General features: G+C 34.5%; 1 protein-coding gene across 3 annotated transcripts in view; it reads left to right on the top strand.

Annotated features, from left to right (window-relative positions):
• TRAM (translocating chain-associated membrane protein 1) overlaps positions 1–21,051 on the top strand; it is a 141,450-nt gene that overhangs the window by 51,481 nt on the left and 68,918 nt on the right. The window lies entirely within an intron of this gene.

Below are 21,051 nucleotides of genomic sequence, written 5' to 3'. Positions count from 1 at the left end.
CATTGAACAATCTGAAATTGTGTGGGATGTCTTTAAAAAAAAAAGAAAAAACCCTCCTCTGGCACTTATTGCTGATCTGTCCATTATGACAGTCCTAAAAACTTGAGTAGAAAGGGTATTAAAGGAGCAGTTGGTGGTAATAGGCTGTTCTTATTAATTTGTTTGCTGAAAAGGATGCTTCTGCCTTCCTGTAAGGATGGCTGAATACTTCGTAGACTTTCTCAAGTATCTAGAGAGAGACGTGCTAAAAGGAAAGATTTAAACAATTTCAGCTGATGCATGCCACTGAAGCAAAAAAATGCCCATTGGCTAAATATGAACTAGACTTGTAGAACCATGGAAATCCTTTTGTAAGTCTGTTTAAAGAAGAGGCTAGAAGGGGTCAGAAAAGCCATATGAGTACTTTTCAGAATTACTGAATTGAGAAGTATAATAAGCCGTCACTAGTGAGTGCCACCAACTCGTATTCAAATCTAGTTCAGGATCCAAGAAGTTATTAAAGAAGATAAATTAATGAACTCCCCAAGAAAAGAACTTCTAAGTTGCAGATGACTTCTGTTGAAAGCAATCCTGAACATGCCAAGCAGGTTTCTTTTCTTGTGGAGAAAGTCTGCTCATGTTTCTCTGTTCTGGTTTGAATAAAGTAATTTGACTGTTTCTCTTTTTAAATCTTCAACTTCCATTTTGGAAGTTAATTGCTATAGCAGATTAAGTCAGAAAGATGATTCTGACTGAACCAGAAGGATGGTTGTGATGATTCTTCATATGTTTTTAGACCTAGGCATTTCTATTGCAAAGGTACTGGGGAGGCTAAAACAAGAGAAGTTCTGTTCTTTTTGCTCCTTTTGGAAATCCATATATACTCATGGCTGCATGTGACACCATAGTGTACAAGCTTCCTTTTGCAGACAAGTTTTCATTACTTCTTGATGTCATTAAAGATAAAGAAATAGATGAAGCAGTAGATGTTTTTAAGCATCATTTCTTCTGTTTCGGTGTGAGAATAATCCTACCAGAAGCTGTTTATGAAAGAGAAAAGAGTTAATGTACAGTGGTCCTTGGCCAGGAAAACTGATAAGTGTACAAGAACACTTGAAATATAAAAATTATCCCAAGTCATCCTTCATATTTTAACAATTCCTCATAGTGATGATGAGTGTGAGAATATTCAGCCAGGTTAGAGAAACAAAATTAGTGTTCAAAATCTTTATTCTGAAGTTTTGGAAATGCTTCTGATGGCCAGGTCTAGACAATAGGGTCAAAGTTTTATTCAAACTTTTATTCAAAGTTTTATTCAAACTTTGACTCAGAAAAAGTTTGTTTCATAATACAGAACTTTTTCTGATTCAATGTATTTAATGTGTTGGATTATATAGGTATATATGGTAAACAAAGAATATCTTCTTTGAGAAGAGAATTTAACCACATCACGAGCTGATAGATATTTATTCAGCACTTTATTTGTGATACAGTGTATTGAGCCTTGTTATTCATTTTAAAATCTACATACTACGTTATATATTTCATTATTCAATTTAGTGGGAAAAATTCAATGGAAAAGTTTGAACCTCAAGCAGTTGTTCTTGACATTTCAAAGGCGTTTGATCATAGTTGGCATAAAAGTCTTCTAAACAAGCTTCCTTCTTATGGTTTGCAACTATATTTTATAATTGGGTATCCAGTTTTCTCTCTGACCACTCACTGCAGGTGACTGTAGATGGCTCTCTGTCTTCTAACTTCTCCACTAATGCTGGTGTTTCTCAAGGTTCAGTGCTTTCTTCCACTCTTTTCCTCTTGTATATTAATGACCTTCTTCCATTGACTGGAAATTCTATCCTTAGTTTGCTGATGATAGCACATTCCATTCCACCTAACAGTTTGAGAAATCTTGCCCTGCTCAATCAGCTTCAACTTCTCGAATATCCGCTACTAATTCCTTAAATTCTGATCTCCAGGTAATTCTATAGTGGGGCAAAGATAACTTAGTTGATTTCAATCCTTATAAAACTCAGTACTGTCTTATACCTTTCAAAAAGAATTCTTATGCTTATCTTCGATGACACTGATTTCTAGACAAGATCACATATCTCTATTGTGGATTACCCTGACGTCTATAATATCTCTTGATTTTATAATTGATTTTATAAGCACATTACAAATATTGCTTTCTCTGCATCTGAAACCTGGGTTTTACTCTTCCACTCTCAGTAATGTTCAAGGTGGGCAGGAGCAGCAGTGCGTAGCACACTCTTGATTAGACTGGGATTTGAGCCCGTGACCACCAAATACGAAGGATGCGGAAAGGGCAGGGAATGACCACCGCATATCCCCGGAGCAATATGGCCTTAGTCGCTAATTCTCCTAAAAACCAAATAACAACAAAAACTTCCAAACAGCTGTTTATTCTGTACAAATCACAAATCCGTCCTACTGTGGAATACTGTTTCCGCTTCTGGGGTGGTGTCCCCAATCCTGCCTCAGACTTCTAGATTCCATTCAAAATAGGGGCAGTTAGTTTAATTAATGACTCATCTCTAACAAAGTCTCTCTCTGCTCTATCTCATGGACACACTGTTTCTGCTGCATGTCTTTTCGTTAGATACTTTCATGGGCGCTGTTCTTTTGAATTCTATAATTCCTGCTTTCTCCTCCAAACTAGTTGGCATCCATTTGCTGTCCAACTTCAAACTCACAGAATCAATTTTTCATCTTCCTCATTTATTCCTTCAACTTCCGTTTTCTGAAAAACCTCCCTTCATATGTATTTCCTGAGAATTACAATCTACAGAAATTCAAGTCTAACATTAACAAGTATCTTCTTTCATCTTCTGAAATCTTCAACCCATGCATGGTATTAAGTACTGTAGGTCCTGATACCTTTCTTGCTTGGGATTTTCATTAAAAAAAAATTATTCCTATCTTTCAGTGATGTACCGACTCTTACCTAATTTATTAATTGATTATACAGGATGTTCCTTTTAAAAATAAACCCATGTTATTTGTATTAAATACAATGCTACGATACAATGATTGTTAGTGTAGTTATGTGAGGGTGCTAGTGGAGGATGTTATTTAATTGGAGGAGGTTACAATTTTGCATTCTGAATATTCAGTTGCAATCTCTGTTTGAAGTTGCACATTATTACTATTAAATAAACATTATGCCATTGAGTAACACGTTTTTTTTAGTGGAATCTTACTTGGAAATGAAGCCTTACATTAAATGTTGTAAGAAATTAGTTAAAATTCCCTCACAATAATAATCCATGGAAAACTGCAATTTTAAAGATAATAAAGAAGTGTTGAGAGTGTGGATCAATTGGAAATAAGGAACATGGGAGAAAGAATATTCTTACGCATTTCAGATAACATTAGACTAACAGTTTTGCAGTCCCTAAACAAATCTCTATGGAAACTGCATTCAAAAGGGGATATCACTCGGTTCAGCCCATTTCTCTGTAAGAAAACGCTTAACTTTTTTTCATATCAAATCCGCAGTATCTATATATGAGCTTCAGTTTCAGGATAATATTAAAAGATTACATATTCTTGCTAGTTTAAAAGTTATTTTGCTGGAAAGGTATTGAAATTTTGAATGAAATTTATTTTGCTGATGAAGTGTGGTTTCACTTCAGTAGCTACATGAGCAGTGAAATTTGGAGGATATGGAACATTGAAAATCTACACATTATTTGAAAAATCCCCTTAATTTTTGAACAAACTATCACATTTTATGTTTATCAAAGCATCATAATGCAGTTTATTGCATTTCTTTAGGAAAACAAAAGAATATCTCAAACAAGATGAGGCAGCATGCCATGCTGCACACTTAACCACTGAAATATTGCAAGAGTTTTTTTTTTTTTTTTTTTGGGATCAAATCATACCACAAGGACTGGCCACCTAGGTCTCCTGATTTAACATGCCCAGCCTTCTATTGTTGAGGGAGAGGAGTTATTAAAACAGAAACCTTTAAGAGTGCAATCCATAAAACATTCAGTAGCCTAAAATGAGCATTGAAAATATAGTCAGGAATGTATCGACACATTCTCTTTATCTCAATATGATCGAAAGAGTGAACTGAAGACACTTCCAGCATTGTTTATAAATGAACTGTTATTTGTTAATTATTCTGATAATAATTGTATTTTCCTCTGATTGCTTGTGGGTTTACTTTTAAAATTAATACTCTGTATAACTTAGTTTTCTTATCTGTAATTGTTTGAAAGCTGTTTAAATATAATCTTATACAGTGAAACTTCTCCTAACGGATACCTCTCGTTAACGGACATCTCTCTACAATGGACATTTTCAAATTCTCCAACTCACCTCCATTGGTTTTAACGTGTTTTCAGCTTCTGTCTAGTGGACTTTCTCTGTAACGGATGCGGACAGGCAATCTGCACTGTTTCGTTTAGATTAGCACTTAATTTGATCTCCCCATAACGGACTGCGGGAGTGCTCACGGCCCTTTTTCTAGGAACTTTTCTTCCACATATTGCCTCAATCTATTTTCTATTTCCGATTCTCTGAATTTTATCAAGGTTTACGTCGCGGTTCTAAACCCTTCTTCAAGAATTTTTAAGGCATGTGTAAAACTTCTGATGAATTCGGTGTGTGCAGGGGGCGGGGTGAATTTGGTCGGCCTTTCGTCTTTTGAGTTTCAGTTTTCAGTTTTGTTCAGTGTCGTGTGAAGTGCACAATGTCTTCTCGTAAACATTTAACTTTAAAAGATAAAGTCAAACTCATTAATGCGTATGATCGGCAAAAAAATAGTGTTCGCAATCTCGCTGCAAAATTCAAAATCGGGAAGACGCAGGTAAGCGACATCCTAAAGGAAAAAAATGAACTACTCAAACAATTTTGGCAACACGGAAATGATCACATTCAAAAATCATTTCCGAAAACTGTTGGACTTCAAATTGACAATGTTACGTACGAGTGGTTTTGTCATGCACGTGCTAAAAAAATTCCCATTAATGGGCCTATTATTAGGGAAAAGGCTTTGGAGGTTGCGAAATCTATGGGAGTAAATGAGTTCAAAGCTTCTGTGGGATGGCTAGACAAGTTCAAAACTCGGCATAAAATTTCTTGGAAAACCGTAAGTGGTGAAGGTGGATCTGTTGATACTGGGGTTGTAACAGAGTGGACCGTCAAATTGGAAGAGTTATGTCGTGATTTTGAAGCTAAGGATATTTACAACCGTGACGAAACAGGGTTGTTTTTTTAAAGCTCTTCCTGAAAAAACAATGAGTCTAAAAAACGAAAAGTGCCAGGGCGGAAAAATTTCTAAGGAACGCTTGACTGTACTATTGTGTACAAATATGCTGGGTGACTTTGAACAACCTCTTGTTATAGGAAAACCACAAAATCCTCGTTGTTTCAAGGGCATAAAGTTGAATCTTTTGAATGTTGACTGGAAGTCTAATAAAAAAGCATGGATGACACGAGATATCATGAGCGAATGGATAAGTCACTTTAACCAAAACATGATTCGTCAAAACAGAAAAATTATTCTTTTCATGGATAATGCTGCATCTCACCCGCACATTGAATTGTCCAACATTCAAATCGTTTTTCTGCCACCAAACACATCTGCAGAGTGTCAGCCCTTGGATCAAGGGATAATAAAAAATTTTAAACTTCACTACAGAAAACGTGTTTTAAGACATCTCATTGCAAACATGAACGATGTAACATGTGCAAGTGACCTTGCAAAGAAGCTCAGCATCCTAGATGTGATTCAATGGATTTTCTCTTCAGTAAACGCAATTAGAAAACAAACTGTCGTGAACTGTTTTGTAAAGTCTGGCTTCTCAAACGCAAAAATTGAAGTTGTGAACAGCAATGTGGAGCACCAAGAAGAACAAGAACTTCAACATCTATTGATAATGTACGATACTTCAGCTACAAGTGACCCTGGCTACAAAGATATAGATTCGAACCTCACTACAGAAGATGGTGCTCTAGATATCAATGACATTATCATCGATATTTTTCAAGAAGTTCCTCATGAGGATGAAGAAATGGAAGGAGGTCATTCTGTCGAAGAACATATTAATGACGAACCACCGATGAAAATAGAAGAAGCGCTCATACAAATCAATCGTTTAAAAATGTTTTTCGCCGCTGAAGAAGATACTGAAGGACTTTCGATGGTTTCTTCACTCCAAACAAATGTTGAAAACAAAATTATCAGCCGGAAGAAGGTGGAGAAGAAAATAAGCGATTACTGTATATATTTTTCTTAAGATAAAGTCATAATATGCATAGCACAATTGTATGTATATTATTTACAAAAATATTGTGCAAAATCTGTATATAATTTAATTTAATTTTACATTAAACGTTTAACGATTTTTCGTTCTTTCTTTTTTTTTTTCTCCCTCAGACTTCTTGTTAGCGGACACTTCTCTCTAACGGACAGATTTTCATTCCCCATGGCTGTCCGTTAAAGGGAAGTTTCACTGTATTAGGCCTGTTATAAAATATTTTAGTTTATAAATCTTTCTGATTGCATAATAATAGGATTTAAAACTTTAGGGATCCATCTGTTTTGACTTCTAAAAAGTATGCCTTATCTCTTCAGTAGTGATGATGCAATTATCATTATTATAACAACCACAAAATGAAATATTCATGAAGGGAGAAAATGGACCCTTTCTATTTCTGCTGAATATAACTCTGCTGTTAAACCACTTATATAATGTTTTTATGGCATGTTTCATATATTGTCTTGATCAAATTACTTGAAATAAAAGTGCTTCACTTGTGTAAGGTTCAGAATCTATTTGTTACTGTAATAGAGTTTTTAACAATCACACATTTCATGGTTAAAACTGTTTTATCATCCATTTCTTCGATGACTGAAGAATTAAAAATAAAATGATTTACTATTAATTTTTGTTACTTAAATATTTAACTTTTGCTTTTCAGTTACCTTGATTTTTAATCTTCATTTTCCTTTTTTTAATCTTTATAATATAATCTAAGACAACCAAGTTCTTAATAAAATTCATAATAATAATAGTAAGGTAACAACTTGTAATCCCACAGTTGCACCAAATTGACAAACTGTTCCTATAATTTTTTTTTCACAGTATCTAGTCAAATATAATTCTAATATTTGACTGAGTACTGTGGACCCATATGCCACATTTTATTTGATTGGCTAAAATTAATTATGATTAACTGGAATTAAAAATGATTAGGTAATGATTTCCAGGTACTGATATCGTGGTAAGATATCAAGATTTTACACTACACCTCTTACCAAGATACCTCTTGGTGAGAGGGGTAGTGTACAATCCACCTTGCATCCATTGGTTTTTGCTATATCTTGTTAAGATATACAGAAAAGAAACAGACATAATGTGGGTTCTATACTATGCTATACTGCACCTCCAACCCCCCCCCTCACCGAGAATTAAAAATAAATTCAAAGGTAGCCATTTTAAAAGGTTTCATTTAGAGAGCCTATCACTTCTGTAAAAGTCAGCCCCCTCCAGATTGAAATAAAATATAATTACCAACTTTAGGAACAGTGGTAAGTCTCATAAACAGGACAATCAAAAACACGGAATTAAAATTTTAACAACTCAATCCCCTTCCAAGATAGGAACAACACCCAATTTATGTGTATTCCATATACACCCTCAATAAATGAACAAATAGCAAAAATTACCAGAAAGCACAATTTAAATAACCTGATTTTTAAGGAACCAAAGCGTTTATAAACATCTTGAAAACCCCTTTACCTACTTCTTCCAAATCTCGAATTCTTTTGTCCAAGAATCCCATTTATTACAAACTACAATTTTGAGGGTTATAATAGTGGTTACATTGGCCAGAGTATACAGGTTGTTCTTCGGAATTAGAGACTACAATATAGCCATAACAAAATAATAATCAGACCCTACCTTCCCCTCATGGACAGAGGGATTATATGAAAGTTTCCCAAACCTCAGTTTTAACAACAGAGAGATTAGGTAATATGAGATAAAAGTAGCATTTCAGATTTTGTTATAGGAAACAACATAAACCAAAAGAAACGAATGCAAATAGATTGCTGGGCTCACATATTCACAAACAGTCTTGAACCAAAAAAAAAAAGAAAAGAAAAACTCTGTACAAATAATAGTACAGTCAGACAATGTCCAGTCAATAACCTTAAGAGATCCCAAAGGGCTGACTGCCTAGTTGAGAGCCCATTCTACTTAGACTTTGATATTAAATTAAATTTTTTTTTGCCCAATAAACTGCTTTTTTCTAAATGGAAACTTTTTCACCGTATTTGGTTTAATCTAAAAATATCATTGCTGTATTTAAATGAAAGTAAGCAGATTTTATTTGATGAAAAAAGAAATTGGTTCTGTTCAGTTTGGCAGTTTGTGTCACGTTTTCACACACTGACCGTTGTTTTATTTACTTTCTTCTTATTATTTTTTTTTTTCTTAAAGCAAAGAGGGTTTGCCCTTTTTAGAAGTTACCAATGTTTTTGGATTAAACAGAACAAGAACCAATTTTATCCATTGAGAAAAAAGCCGTGGATTCAGCAAAATCGCAGAATCTAAATGGTAATATTTAGTTCAATTTTAACATCAAATTCAAAATTTTGCCCAAATATCACATATATATACAGTAAGTCCTTGGCTTACATAAGTCCGAGTTATGTAGCTTCAAACTTATGTAAATTTTATTTCACTCAAATTTTTTTTATTTTTTAGGATTGTAAAATTTAAAACAGTAAAATAAAAAATAAAAAAATAAGCTGTCAGTAATGACAAACACAGCATGTACAAGTGAGATACGGAGTAACAAGCTTAAAAAATAGGAATGAAGAGAAGATTCTGAAAAGTTATGTTTTTTTTTTTTTTTTTTTTTTTTTTACGACTGAAGATTTCAGTGAAGGGGACACATTTCACCATAATAATGTAAAAGCCCACAGAATTCCAGTTATTGGTATTATTGCAAATGCAATAAGATGGTTTACTACCCATTTATAATGAATTGCACTAACAGAAAAGCCCAATAAACCAGAAACTGCAAATTGTTTTTTGGTAATGACCTCCAGAAATGTGCTTTAGTAAAATGCGAGCTCGTGTGAGGTGATAATAGTGTGTTTCTGCTTTAACCCTGTGAAGTTCTTTACAGAAAATTTCATTTTGAGAGAATAACTGACAGCGGGACTAGTAAATATACCAAGAAAAGGAAAGCGATTGATTTGGATCAGAAAATTAAAATAATAAGGATGTATGAAAATGGTCAAACATTAACAAATATCTTGCGGAATTTAGATTTGTCAGTGTCAGCCGTGAACACAATAATAAAGGACAAAGACAGAATACGAGAAGCATTGAAGGGGCGGCATCAATGAAGTCAACTATAATAACCAAGGCTACGAAATACATATCAGTTTTTACAGTACAATAACATGGTTTTTTTGCTTCCTTTTATGTTTTTTTTTTTTTTTTTGGTTTTGTCATTCCGGCTATTTCACTGTTGTCCCCAGATAGTTTTTAATTGAACTAATTAAAAATATATAACTATTTTTCTGTATATATAACTAATTTATTAGTAAATTAATAAGAGGAGTTTACCTCAATGTAGTACGTAGAACACTTCCGTATGATACCCTCCAGAAATTAAAATGGAAAAAAACGAAAAAATCGACAACTTACCGGTACATTAAAGTAAAATATAAATAATTAAATAATCAATTTAACACAATTCAAAATCAATTTAAAACAATTAAATTCAAATTAACGCGATTAAAAGAATCTAACGAAAATATTCAAAACGATTTTCCTTCCTTACTTAAGGTAATTTTCCTTACTTACAATTGTGTTAAATTGATTATTTAATTATTTATATTTTACTTTAATGTACCGGTAAGTTGTCGGTTTTTTTCGTTTTTTTCCGTTTTAATTTCTGGAGGGTATCATACTGAAGTGTTCTACGTACTACATTGAGGTAAACTCCTCTTATTAATTTACTAATAATATTATCAACGTAGAACATATTGAGTATTACAGCTCTGATTCATACTGTATAACTAATTTATAAAAAAAATAAAAATAATTAATTTAAAAATATATAACTATTTTTCTACATTCTTCTGAGGATATGTGGTTTTTGTAATTTTAGCATATCGGGGATATAGTAGCAATATTTTATTAGTCATTTCCGAGCTGTGTAAAATTCGACTTACGTAAGACATCCAGGAATGTATCTCTCACGTATGTCGGGGATATATATATATATATATATATATATATCCAAACAACAAATTGCCTAAACTCATTGAAAATAAGCAAGATAGATCTTGAGTACCTTTTAATTGAAATACTTTGTATAACTGTACCATATTATAAGAAACAGTTTGGTCCTTTGGTATTTTTTGTTTGAGACCACAAAAGCACTTGCAATTCAACTGCAGAATTAAGTGCTTACCTTAGTATTGATTATTATGAATTTTATTAATTTTGTTAACAACTTTGGTTGGATTTGATTATATTGAAGATTAAAAATTAACGTAATCGAAAAACCAAAAATTAATTAATATAAGTAAAGTAAATTAATAGGCAAACCAGTTTATTTCTACTATTGCAGTCATTGAAGAAGTTGAGGCATAAACATCCATGAAATGTATAATTGTTAGGTTCTAATAGTAATAAATAGATTGTAAACACTACCCAGTGAAGTGCTTTCATTGTAATTTAAATTGCTTACATTTAACCCCATTGGTAATCCATATCTTTGTCTAAAAACCCTTCTGTGATAGGATATATAATTTGCCTCAGATTATTAACCAAATCATAATATTAATCAGTGGAATTTTTTTTTGTAAGTACTTAGTTGAGATCTCATTGTCTGTGCCTTTCAAAACATAGTGGATGTGGTTATACTGAATTGTTGGCATACATGTTGCAGATTAGTAAGGGTTTATATGTTTTAATTTTTGTATTATCTAAAAATTGAAAAATGAAGTACAGTTCTGAGGAAAAAATACCTTGGAATAAACCACAGGTAAATATTGTACTTATTTCCCCAAATGAGGGTTATGAATAAATTGTCTTAATTTAATCAATTTTAGTAATATAACTTCATTAAAAAGGCTAAATGAAAGTGGTATTGCAATTTAGGGCAGTTCTCTTAAAAAAAAAAAAAAATGCTAATGAATTGTTTAATAAATACGCTGCTCAACAAAATTAATGGAACAGAATGTTTTTCACGAATAATTTTCTTGTTAACAGTGTCGTCTCAAAGGTGAATATTTGATATAATAGGCATCTTAGCATGCAAATTCCAAGTAGAAATTGATCTACCACCTTACAGAGCCACAAATTATTCATGCCTATAAAAATACGGATTGTGACTACATCACTTCATTCCCATTTTTTAGCTTGCCTAGTGGGATAGCTACATCTCCATTTCAGATGATGCTTTGAGATGGCGGGCTGTTGGGCGACATGAAGTTGGAGAGTTGCAGGCAGAGGGGGTACATTAGCTTAACATGTCACGCAGTGTCATCTCAGCACTATGTAATAAGTTTCAGGAGACAGGAACCATTACAAGAAGAGCTGGCCGAGAGCTACCAGAACAGATTGCTATCTGGCCCTAACAGCAAGACAGGAACCCTACAATGTTCTGTCATCAACTGTCTCTTGAGGTTGTTGCAGCCACAGTTGAAAACATTTCCAACTGGACTGTATTAAGAAGGCTCCATTCAAGTGGACTCTATGCTAGGAAGCCAGTGGTTTGTATTCCATTAACCCCTGAGATTTCAAGTTCTCTTGAAATCTCAATAAAAGTCTCTACCTGGTTGTGGAACCTGCTCCACGTGGCTTGGGATGGGAGCCAGGGGGCAGGGGACCAGGTGTTCCATTCCCACTGGCTGTAAAATGCCAGGTGCCAGCACTCAACACCCAACATAACAAAACACACACGTACATAACACAAACACAGTTGCCAGCCTTAGCCTAGTGTCTTCAGAAGCCACAGCGGCGTATAGGGGAAACGCCAGAGGCCACAACAAAGTACAAAAAAATTCTATTAACCCCAAACCACTGCAGAGCTCGTTGAAACTGGTGCCATGAACATGTGACTTGGAACCCTGACAAACAGGTACAGTTCTGTTCTCTGAGTCCCGTTTTAACTTACAATTTCTAGATGTTATTTTATCTGGAGCCAATGGGGACTGCAGTACCATCCCGCCAACATTACAGAAAGGGATACTAATGCTGGAGGTGGTATTCTTGTGTGGGGCGGAATAATGATTGATGGCTGTACTCCTCTTCATGTTTTTGTAACTGCTCAGAGGTATTGAGAACAAATCCTCAAACCCTATGTGCGACTTTTTAGAGGTGTGGTTGGCCCAGATTTTCTTTTCATGTGCTTTCCACTGCATGTAAAGCTTAAATGATGGAGGAGAATATCATGAAACTGAAGGTATCCAACGACTGCACTGACCAGCACGATCACCAGATTTAATCTGATTGTACATGTGTGGGTTGCCATTGCATGCTGACAGATAACTTATTAGTCACTTGGTGAGCTAAGGTCTGCACTAGTGGAAGAACTGGATTTTTTTGCCACAGGGTCTTTTTAGACACCCTTATGTCAAGCATGGTTCACTGCTGTCAGGCCTGTTTAGCTGTTGGAGGTGATTATATGTTATACTGATGTCACGTGCATCATATTTTCGAGCATCTTGTATCAACTTCTTTAGAGTGATCTTTTGATAATTCTTATGCAACTCCTATAAATGTCCTTTATACCTGCCCGAAGTTTCTTGCTGTCTTCTCATTTCGTCATTATTCTATGGTACACTACCATAACAAATTTTGTCCTTCTGCTTCACGAGCTGCACAAGTTACACACATTTTCTAAATTTTCTGCTATTTTGTCGAGCAGCATATTTAAGAGTATTATTGAATCTAGCAAGTCATGTTGAAATGATGGTTCTTACACCCTTCAAATGAGCATAATAGGCTATTCAGAGGAAAAATAAAGTTGCTTTGCATCCATGTATATTAGCCCACTGCTGACATGAATACAGTATGGTTATAAATAATACTAATAATCTTAGCATATACTTCAAAAACATTAAAAAAAAAAAAAAAAAAAAAAGACTTCTTGATGCCCAGAATGATGTCTGTGTTAACAGTAAATACCAAGGTAACTACTGTGAAGCATCAGTATATCATCTTTAAACTATTTGCAATATAGTCAGTTTACTAGTTTTTTCTCAGCAGTATGACCCTGCAGCCCTAACAAACTAACTTGGCCATCATGTGAAAAAGTCCATAAGTTCCTATCATTTTATAAATTTCTGTAACCATTATGTTATTTCCTTGTCATGATTATAATTGATACCATGTACACTTTCTCTTGGTTATGGAGAACAACCATTGTGTATGAAATACTTTCATGTGAATGTATGCACAAGCAGAAAACAAGTGAGCAGAACCTGTGCAATAATAAACTCCAGAGATTAAAGCAGTTCTTAAGCCACTGTCCTAAAGCTTTAGAAGTTATCAAGAGGAAGTTTCATTTTAGTGCATGGAATTAGACACACAGATATCACCCATGTCCATATCTTGAGGGAAAATTATCCTCTTCAGTGTCATGGCTATAATTTAAATGATATTTATATGCTTTTCTGTCTTTAATTTTTTGATCACAGAGATTCCAGTAGACTGAGGCTGAGTACTTGCCACTTTGGCTCATTTTAAACTCAGTGACTAATATACCATTATCCATAGCTCTGCTAAGTTGCTGATACATTTTCAAATTGTATTGTATCATCAAAATAGATGCATTCAAAAATCTACATTTATACATTTAAAAATATACATTTAAAAATCTGACCACTGCCATGACCGTTGTTTCAGACATACTGGCTTCTCATTAGCTAGTGGGTGAACATATGTTGAACTGTGAATATTGTATTTTGTCTGAGTGAGCAGCCAAGTGGTGTATGAAAGTAAAACCTCCATTTAAACACACTACAACCATTATATAGTAGTGGTAGTAGTAATGACAAATGATTCAAGAAAGCAAGCTTATATAGCATCACCCAAAAAAAAACAAAAAAAAAAAAAAAACACACACACAGTTCACCCATCCATGTCCTCCAAGGATTTGTCTAGTTGACCCTTGAATTTATTCAGCCCATCCACTTCCACAACAACAGATGGAAGCCTGTTCCAACAATCAACCACCTGCTGGCTGAAGGCAAACTTTCTCATCCTTCCTCAACTTGAATTTATGCCCCCTCATGTATAGTTTCAACAAGTGGAAGAATACCATTACCCCATGAGCTATCCTGACAGCATGTCTCCACTGCTCACCCTAATGACTCTCGTTAGCCACCCTGCCAACCTTTGTATCATCTGCAGACTTAGACATTATGCTTGATATACCTTCATCAATATAATTGATAAATATTGAAAACAGCGGGTAGACCCAGCACTTTGAACACTGGGGAACTCCACTAATAACTGAAGTGGGATCAACTGATGATGTTACCAACATCAAATTTTAAGTGGGAAGCATTCAAGGAATTAACCGTAGATGCTACTAAAAGTTTCATACCTATTAAGAAATTGTTCAAGGTTTAGGCCTAAATGGGTGTCAAATGAACTAATAAGACTCGTAGAAGAGAAGAAAAATGCATGGGATGCATATAAATTATTGGGCGACACAGAAGCCTATGGAAGATATAAGCTAGTCTGTAATCAACTCAAAAAGGAGGTTAGGCAGGCGAAGGCAGATTATGAAAAATCTTTGGCAAAGGATGCTAAGAAAAACAACAAGGATTTCTTTACTTATATAAACTCTAAAAGGAAGGGGGATGAATCAGATTGGTCCACTTGGTATCGATGGTTCGACTGCTGATGATCCTGCACAGATAGCAAACAAACTAAATGAGTATTTTGCATCTGCATTCACACATGACGAGTTATTAAGGATTGAAAATGCCAGAAGGTTATCAAATTGTAGCAGGGTGCTTAATGATTTTGAATAACTGAGAGCAAAGTGGAGGACAGGAGTAATTACAGACCAGTTAGTTTAACTTCTGTTCCGGGTAAAATAATGGAGTCACTGGTTAAAGATGCATTGCAGGATCATCTAGACAAAACTGCAGCAATAATTCAGACACATCATGGGTTTGTTAAGGGAAAGTTTTGCCTGACAAATTTGATTGGATATTATGATGTGGTTACAAAGGAACTGGATGAAAAAAATAATTTTGATATCATATACTTGGATTTCAGGAAAGCTTTTGACACTGTTGTGCATGGAAGACTACTGTACAAATTGGAGCAGATTGGTATTAAGGGTAAGTTGCTACAATGGATAAAAGGATGGTTGAGTGGGAGAAGACAGAGGGTGGTAATCAAAGAGTGCTCTTCGTGACTAATGTTATTAGTGGAGCCCCAGGGTTCGTGGACCCTGGGGCTCCACTAATACATTGGACTAAAACAGTGGACCAACAGTGTTGGTCCACTGTTTTGTATATTTATGATATTGATGAAGGTATATCAGGCTTAGTGTCAAAGTTTGCCAATAATACAAAGGTTGGCAGGTTGTAAATGACAGTAATGGCAGTGTGGTATTGCAACAGATCTAGAAAATTTGGGAAGATGGGCTGAGAAGTGGCAACTGAAGTTTAACAATGACAAATGCAAAGTACTGCATATGGGTAGAAGTAACCCCAGAGAAACGTACCAACTGTGTGGTACTACATTTAAGGTGGTAGAAAATGAAAAATACCTGGGAGTAATTGTGCAGTCAGATATGAAGTTTTCTGAGCAATGCAGACAGACTGCCAGAGCAGGTCATGGGGTTTTGTCAATGATATACAGGAATTTTGGTAGTAGGGAAAAGGTGATTGTTCCTCTGTATAAGGCAATGGTCAGGCCACTCCTTGAGTACTGCATAAAGGTCTGGAGGCCTCATTTTAGGAAATATGTAGATTTGCTTGAACGTGTACAGAGAAGGGCATCAAGATTGGTGAGGGGAATGAAGGGATCCTCTTACCAAGAGAGGCTTAAGTTCTGAAAATGCAGCGGCTGGAGACTGGGCACCTCTGAGGTGATCTGATTGAGGTGTATAAGGCCTTGAATGGGTTGAGCATGCTGAATTCTGGTGGGATTCTTCCACTTGTTCAGATTACGAACCTAAGGGGACTTTTGGGAGATCCAAATAGTTTTGCTTCTACCACTGCACATCAGACTGGGGCTCATGAAAAATTTCACGAAGGCATTTGAAGTGAACGGTCCTGCATTCACATACTGACAAGAGAAATTCCCAACACTTAGTACAGAGAAGATTAAGGTAGTTTTTTCCGCTGGTCAACAAATAAGGCAACTTTTCAAAGATTAACAGTTCTAATGTGCCCTTAGTGATAGCGAGAAATCGGTGTTGAAAGCCTTTCGAATTGTTTCCACTGGTTTTCTAGGAAATGTTAAAGCTGGCAATTACAGCTTGTGGAAGATCTCGTTATGAAAAACTGGGATGCAACATGTCATTAAAGATGCATTTCTTGAACATACCTGGATTTCTTCCTGCCAAACTGTTGTGCCGTCAGCAACGAATATGGTGAGCACTTCCATCAGGACATCGCCGTGATGGAACAAAGATACAAAAGAAAGTGGAGTGTCACCATATTAAACAATTATTGTTGGATAGCGAAAAGGGATGGATGATCTTGGAATGGCTCAATGAGAATCGAGGCAGATTCACACTAATGTTGATAGTGATGTCGGCCAGTCACAACACACTACTTTGACCCCTTGTTTTGATAAGATGGGTGATCTTGGGATGGCTCAATGAGAGTCAAGGCAGATTCACTCTGTGATAGTAATGGCGATCAGTCACAACACAAACTGGAATTACATGATATATACTTATGGTGATTATAATTGTTGTTAGTGGTTTATGATCAGTGGTGCAATTACTGCTTGCTCTATTCAGTTGAAAGATTGCATGGATAAAAATTATTAAATTTGGCAGAGAAATTAGTTGAATGTGTCAAGAATTTTATGATTTATCAAAAACTTCAAATATAAAAATATTAAAAGGAAGAACAAGATTTGGGCAGAGATTGGAACATAATTAAGTGAAGATGGTAAGTTAATAAACATTTTAATTTCATACAAACAAACACTTTCATTAATTTACATTAACATTAAATCTCACAATTAAACTTTTAATTAATAAACAAGATTTTTAATTTAATGTTTATTATATTTTGTTAAAATAATTTACAAAGATTTGATGAATTTGAAAAACTTCATTTATTGATCTTCTGTTATTGTCTAATGCAATAAAGGCTCTCAGTTGTGGCTCTGGAGGTTCCAAGAATGCTAAAAACTGACTGATTGCTGCTATTTTTTAATCTTAAGAAATTGCTTAGAACACAAGCTGTTTTAACCACTTTGATAATCATGTCAATTTTAGTTTCCAGTGGTTTGAAAAATAAAATCTCTAAGTCTGAGATAAAATGGCAAAGGCAATGGTCAATGATGTGTCTAGCTGAACACAAGTGGCTCTTATATTTTTCTCTCTGCTGATCTAATTTTGCTATTCTGTGTGAAAACGGTTGCATAAAGTATAATTTCACTGGGGATGGGAGAACCTTCATCTCCTATTAATATAAAATGAGTTGGTTCCCTTTGGTTTGGTAAACGTTTCCCTGATGGAATATCAAATTCTCCTCTTTCAAACGTTTTCCTCATAGCCGAAACTTCAAAGATACTGGCATCACTGTTTTTGGCATAATCTAAATATGTCAATACAAAAGAATGTATAATCAAGATCAACAATAGTAAGTAAAACTATAGAAAACTTTTTCAAATATGAAAAATATATAGATCCACTATTTCTCAGGCATTTCATTGTTAGATGTTTTCCATCTATGCTGACTAAGCAGTTCTGAAATTTCCATCTATGCTGACTAAGCAGTTCTGAAATTTCCATCTCTCTGAAGCCATGTTCAGTAGTTTTCCCTATCTGTTTTGTGGGTTCGAAATATTATGTCTGAAAAATGGAACCTACACATATGTAGGTTCCATTTTTTTTCCCAAATTTCACAAACGTCCTAACGATCTCACTTATAGTTGAAAACTCTACTCTCTATGGCTGTTGCCAGTTGTTACGTAACTATCACCAGTAGCTAGAAATCTGTAAAATGTTATAAAAATTTTAAATTATTACTTAATTATAAATTTTACTTCAAGCTCTACATTTTTCAAGTATAGTTTTTTAATTTTTCAAGTGATGTCGTAAAGAATAAGTGAAAAGATCTGAGAGAATGCTGTGCAAGACATTTAAAAACCTTACAAACAAGAATGGGTCAAGCAGGATAAAATCTTAATTATAAGATGTGGCCTTGGGCCAAAGAGATGGAGGTATTCAGGCCTTTTTTGAATGTTACTACAGTGTTGATGCGCCATATTCAAATTTAGACAAAAAAAAAAAAAATGAAATTGTGGATCATGTGGAACCTGAAGAAAACCAAATGGAGAACACTGAAGTTATTGAACTAAATGAAAATGACAAAAGTGAAGGGATGGAAGTTTAAGTGTCCAGGAGAAAGAAGGCCAGCAAGGAAAGTATATATGATAAACAGTCCTCAGTTGATAAAGTAATATTGTACTTGCAAAATATTCATAAAATTCATGAATAATTATTACACTCAAATCTCGATGCAGTAGAGCTTATGTTTTTGGGATTTGCAAAAACAATTAAGACATTTTTACCATGGAGGCAAACACTTACAAAAATGAAAATTGTAAATATTGTTATGGAGCAGGAATTGGAACAGAGAGAAGAGGAAGAACACTCATTATTATCATCTATAGTCAGTTCTAATTATGGGGAAAGGACATCAAGTACACCTCTACCTTCCAGTTCAGTTGAATCTTGTTCAGTACTACTTTCCCCTGTTAATTTCCCATTAACAGGGGAAAGTAGTGCAGCAGCGTCCTGGTATATACAATTTTCCATCCTAGAATTATAATTGTTTGAACAGACATGTATACAATTTGTAATAATAAACCAATTTTCAGTTAAAAAAAATAATTAAACAATGCACTTGTTTAAAATACTTAATAAAACTATGGCATATTCAGTGCCATCATGCAGCCCTAGATATAAACAGTAAAAAAAATAATTTGCAATAATAAATTGAAATAAGAAATAACATGCTTTTACTGTGGTAAAATCATTATGAAAACATTTTTAGACTATAAAGCATTTAGGGCGTAAGTCTCAAGCTATGGAAAAGTCTAGACTATGTATAAGTATAGTGCGCAAGCATCAATAATACATAGCCAAATCTGAATGAATAGAATATTAGCAAAGCGGCATCGTTTTAAGTTATATCTCATATTGTGAATACCTTCACAACGAGTTGCCATAATATTGCACTACTTCGAATAAGTAACGCTTCACCTGAGGAGAAGACCAATGTTACTTATTCTCAGATGGATACCATCACCCAGATGGCACCGTTTTGAAATATGGTATGGGATAATAGTTCTCGGTTATCCTCATACTATCCCTATTAGACTAAGAAAAGCAATAAAGATGTAGGAAGGTGATAGTAGGAGAGGTAGAGGAAGGAAATGCCGTAGAAGGAAGAAAGGGACAGTTTCTCCTTCAACTCGCACACAAATCTCATATATTCCTCGAATAGGCAATGCTTCCCCAGTAGAGAAGATTGTTGTTACCTATTCGAGGAAACTCAGTGGCCATCAGGCCTCCCAGACGGCACCGTTTCAGGGCTATTTGGCCCTTCTTCGGTGGGTAGGTAGGTACCCGAGTGATGCAATGATGGCAAACCAGTTATGAAGTATAACTCCACAATATGAGAGATGCCTGATGGTGTATGATGTATTTAGACTATAAAGCATTTAGGGCATAACAGAATATGAATGAACAGAATAAGATAATGAATGAACAGAAGAAGAGCCAAATAGCCCTGAAACGGTGCCGTCTGGGTGGTGGTATCCATCTGAGAATAAGTAACATTAGTCTTCTCCTCAGGTGAAGCATTACTTATTCGAAGTAGTGCAATATCATGGCAACTCGTTGTGAAGGTATTCACAATATGAGATATAACTTTAAACGATGCTGCTTTGCTAATATTCTGTTCATTCAGATTTGGGTATGTATTATTGATGCTTTCGCACTATACTTATACATAGAAAACATTTTTAATAATTAAATTGGTTTTAATACCCATTAAATTAGTTTTATCCAATTTACTATTCCAATTCAAACTACTTGTTTTATCCAATTTACTATTCCAATTCAAACTACTTTTTTTATCCAATTTATTATTCCATTTCAAACTATTTGTTTTATCCAATTTACTATTCAAATTCAAACTACTTGTTTAGTTTGAAATGTAAAATTAGCACTTATGAAGCCTTTATTAAACATCACTGGGAATGAGAACTCATACTGTTTATTGTGTAAGTGTGATATTATTGATATTAAAGTATCAAATAAGGGGAACATGACTTTATTAAACACATTGCAACAAAGAAGCAAGTGTGCAGGGCAAACACAAAAAGTAACAAGCTGCCAAAATAATAAAATAATTTTGTCTTTGCAAAAAAAAAAAAAAAAAAAAAAAAACAACCACCCAAATTTGAAAATATGGTGTATTCAGCACTATGATCTCCATTCTTTCTTATGAGAGTTCCCCAGCATTCTGGAAGTGTATATTTTACAAAAAAAGCCTGTTTAATGTTATTAAATTTTTTCCCCCAAAATATTTAATAAAAAAAAAAAATAAAAAAAAAAAACTAATTAGGAAATTAGTATGTCATGTGATTAAAGGAAATTCCAGGAAAGTGGTAGAAGGAACCTCCTTATGCCAATAGTTTATCCCTCTTTTTTCACAAGAGAGGAATTGATTTTTCCCCAGTTGTAGACTAATAATAATGGTCTCCAAAGAAGATCTAACTTTGTTATTTAAATTGTTTTTATGGAATCCAACATCCTTATGTGGATTTCTCACTTAGCGCACAA

The sequence above is a fragment of the Mastigoproctus giganteus genome, chromosome 5, assembly GCF_048544385.1.
Source record: "Mastigoproctus giganteus isolate SK-2022 chromosome 5, ASM4854438v1, whole genome shotgun sequence".
NCBI lineage: Eukaryota > Metazoa > Arthropoda > Arachnida > Uropygi > Thelyphonidae > Mastigoproctus > Mastigoproctus giganteus.
Note: the sequence above shows the minus strand (reverse complement) of the source record. Positions and strands in the feature narration are given on the sequence as shown.